The following is a 4,142-nucleotide window of genomic DNA, read 5'->3' as shown; positions in this document are numbered from 1 at the left end:
TTATAATAGGTCATGTTGACGAGTATGTCCGAATGTGAAGAGTCACTATTAGGAGTCAATATTTGCCTACACACTAACATACTAACTTTGCTTGGTTTGGGGGGAGAGCTGAGTGATAGAGACGGATGAGTGTGTCTGTGAGTGTGTGGATGGGTGAGTGCGCATGGGATCATCTACGGCTGTGTGTGCGCAGTATGATTGGCCAGAGAGGTCTGAAGTTGGGATGATGTGTTTGCCGTTGAGGATAAAATTCCTCTCACCTGAAGGGGTGGTACAGATCGGAGGGACTGGAACTGGTAAGTGATGAGTTCTGATCGGAACCATGGTTCAATGATCAATCAGGGGCACCATCGACAACCAAACGGTTCGATGGAGAAGGCCCGTTTCAGTGATATGGTCAGACAAGACAGAACTAGTATTGAACATCAAGACTTTGGACAATTTGACGTGTGACGACCTTGAGCTCACCCAACGGGGTGACGGACTAGGTGGACAGTGACCAAATGTTTGACGCTTGAGCTTGCTTGCGACATGAGCGAGCTCTGCTTTGGTTTTCTGTGTGACTTGATTTTTGCAGCAGCAGCAACGGCCGCCAGCCAAGGAGCGGATTGCGCGCTGCTTGCGTAACTTGTTTTCGTTCTTGCAGGTTGTCGATTGCGTTCGTGGAACGTTTGTGTTGAATTTACAAGAATATTTTAACCCTTGCCCTTTTGGTTTTTATAATGAACCTGTTGATTACATGGTTTTCAGGACAGGATCCCGGAGCGCCAGGATTCATTTTATGACTGTTTTTGTTTTGATACTTGATGTCTGTTTTTGTGTGTACAAATGTCCGCTGTCAGCAGGGCTATAAGCTCACTGACAGGAGTGCGCTGATTTTTGTGTGTGTTGCCGAGTGTGTGGTGGACAGTCAAGTTTCAGAGACTTGGGGTGACGGTCCCGGGGCCCAGATGGAAGCTAGAGGTTCCGTGGGCCTGGCTACAATGAGTGTGGTGATGAGAGGGGACGCTTTGCAGGTTCCTTTTGATACGTAATGACACATTGGGTGAATGTGTCAAAAGGGGGGAGTGGTAAAACAGGAAAGGGTGAGTAGGTTGCAATTTGTAATTGTGATATACAAAGTTTTTTTTCCAAATTCACTTGTTTTTAAGCTTTAACAGGACACGCCAGAATTCAACTAGCAGTGATGGAAGGAGCAGAAGAAGCGTCTTGAAAGAAAGGGAGTTGACGGGAGACAACAGCCTGGAATGGATGCGAAGCGTGGTAACAATTTAGTGACAATAAGGTTTAAGGTTTTTCAATGACAAAGTACGAAGGACAAATCATACAGTGATTTGGGAATGGACAGTGGCACAGTACACGACAAAAGTTTGGAAGGTCATTGAATGTCAGAGGACGACGGGGCCAGAGACAAGGAAGGGGGAAATTTCTGAACGCGTGACTGCATTAAAGCTGCTATTACAGGGCAAAGGTTTAATTATACATTTTAGGACGAGTAGTTTGCATAACGAATACAGAAAGGATTTGAGTGGCTGTACCGTTTTGAAAAGATTACGTGAGCGTTGTTTCAGAATGATGACTGGTTTGAACAGTGAGGTGGCTCAAACATAAGGCACAGATACATAAAGGTACAGACCTAGGAAACTACAGTATTGTGAGGGGTACCGGTTTGAGAATGCTACACATCTTTAGACTGAAGAAGGAATTTGGGGGTGACAAATAGTATTTGGACGGGAAAAAGAGCGGCTGAAGTGACATGACTGACGGGACTTCAGAAAGATGACGGTGTGATTGAGACAGGGACATCTGCGACAGGAAAGGCTACCAGGAACAGGTAGAATTTACATTGTGACTGGGGGGAGCTAGCAACGCTGTCGGCACGACGAGAAATGAGGGGAATGAGTCCTGGAGTGTTTGCTTGTTTGTTTGCTTGTTTGTTTGTTTGTTTGTTTGTTTGTTTCAGGGACCGCGTGGGCCTCTGGAAACGAGGGGTAGGTGTCGGGAGCCCTCGGGCGTTCTGATGAGATTTCGATGAGACGATTGACACAGCTTTTTCCTCGTTGCCCCATCACCGCCAAATAATTATTTGAGGGGGCTGGAGACACTGGAGCTATCGGGTTGTGTTGCCCTGCCAGCGGTGGCCGTCGGGGCCGGAAGGACGTCCGGCCTGGGCTGCGGCTTTTGCCATTATGACTTCACATGTTTGCACTGTTAACGTCACTTGATACAGACAGTAGCTTTAGCTTGTCATAGGTCGCCTGGGTGCTGACCGGGGCCTTGCACGGGATTCAACGGCCATCATAAGCAACAGGAGGACACTGAACGGACAGCCGGCCCGGGACGGTGCCGTCTACTACTAGTGCTATTTTCCACTGACGGATCAATGGACTGGATTTCATATCTGCACGTACTTGTGCATGCAAGGGGGGCAGCGCAACGACGGGTTTAATGTTCTTGCATGCTTTGACGATTTGTTTTTATATACCTCACTGTGTTACATCTGTGTTTTTTGCCATGATGTTTACTTTATTATGTGACCTCATTTGCTTGCCCCGTGGCATGTTTACGATACGACGTTGCATGTTGAGCGATCTGTGTTTGAGGGTCATGGTTCTGCTTGTTGCTGTGTTTAGGGCTCATGCTACGCTTTGTGAAATGTGGTGTGTGCCGGAGCTCCCTTCACCTGACTCTCGCCAGGTGAGAGGCGCCTCCGGGGGTGTAGAATGGGCCTCCCTCTTTTTCCTCGTCATTAGATTGGCGAGGTTTTTTCGACGGCGGTCCGGCAGCTTTTTGGGGCTTCTAACGGGCCACAGCAAACTTTTCCTCTCCAAATTGATGGCGTTGGTGATATATTACCGAAGGGGGGTGTGCGGACGGCGTCAATCAGTTAATGGGGTTGGGGGATTCGATCTTGGTCAAATGTGGTTCCTGAGAGGCCTCAGATTGCTGTCAGGGAGAAATTTGCTATTAAATTAGGTTGAGCTTTCCTAGTTAATGTAACCTTAAGTAGCATGCCTTGAGCATGATTTAGGATGAGACAAATAGGTCCAAATTGTAGACGAAAACCATAAAATGGTTGGGGGAAGGTTTTTGGATGTACCGATGTCTTTTCGTGTTGAGTTGTTGCCGGGGCACTTGTGGTACCCCGGCAGGGGGGTATGTTGTGAATTTTTATTCTGGTATCATGCAATGTATATCTCACTAGTAAGCCTAAGTACGACCAGGGCATGTTCGGGTCAGGTTCGTGTGGTATTGTTTGGGGCTTGGTCCAGGAAGGTAGACTCGTTGGCGCCAGACACATCTGGCTTCCATTAACGACTGCTAAGATACACATGATGTAGAGCTGAGGAGGCAACTGCGGGGTCATAGGTCAGCCAACAGCCCCATCTGCGCGCTCCCGCGTGGAGGGAAGCGCAAGAGTATAAGGTTTAGGACGAGAGTAGACAAAGGGACTCGACATCTTGGCTAGGGCGCGAGACACTTCTCTCTGACATCGGTTGAATAAAATCTTTCCCCAATCAGCCATGTGTGACTGAAGTTTTCCTTCCCCAAGCCAGCCACTTTTTCACCATCTTGTTTGGAAGACCAGCTGACCATCGAAGAGAATTCACCACACTGCGCATTAAGAAATGACCACCTCCAACGTTTGGTTTATGTTTTATAAGCATTTTTAATTTTATTGCTTAAATCGCATTTTCTCGGCGAGCTGAGCGCTTTTTCTGAATTGTGCCGCTCCCGTCACTCTGGTTAGGTTGGCATCGAAAAAAACGCTCTCGGGTGCTTTAGAGTGCCGAGTTATTCACTGCGCATGAAGAAATGACCACCTCCAACGTTTGGTTTATGTTTAATAAGCATTTTTAATTTTATTGCTTAAATCGCATTTTCTCGGCGAGCTGAGCACTTTTTCTGAATTGTGCCGCTCCCGTCACTCTGGTTAGGTTGGCATCGAAAAAAACGCTCTCGGGTGCTTTAGAGTGCCGAGTTTATTACTGCGCATTAAGAAATGACCACCTCCAACGTTTGGTTTATGTTTTATAAGCATTTTTAATTTTATTGCTTAAATCGCATTTTCTCGGCGAGCTGAGCACTTTTTCTGAATTGTGCCGCTCCCGTCACTCTGGTTAGGTTGGCATCGAAAAAAA

At 47.2% G+C, this 4,142-nt stretch overlaps 1 long non-coding RNA gene across 1 annotated transcript; it reads left to right on the top strand.

Moving 5' to 3' along the window:
• Window positions 1-574: 574 nt before the first annotated feature.
• Window positions 575-3,521, top strand: LOC133148300 (uncharacterized). Its single transcript, XR_009712504.1, has 2 exons — window positions 575-1,085; window positions 1,152-3,521. It is a non-coding gene; the product is annotated as an uncharacterized LOC133148300 (long non-coding RNA).
• Window positions 3,522-4,142: the final 621 nt, after the last annotated feature.

This window comes from Syngnathus typhle, unplaced genomic scaffold (assembly GCF_033458585.1).
Source record: "Syngnathus typhle isolate RoL2023-S1 ecotype Sweden unplaced genomic scaffold, RoL_Styp_1.0 HiC_scaffold_44, whole genome shotgun sequence".
NCBI lineage: Eukaryota > Metazoa > Chordata > Actinopteri > Syngnathiformes > Syngnathidae > Syngnathus > Syngnathus typhle.
The sequence above is the reverse complement of the archived record's forward strand: the minus strand, read 5'-3'. Positions and strand labels throughout refer to the sequence as shown.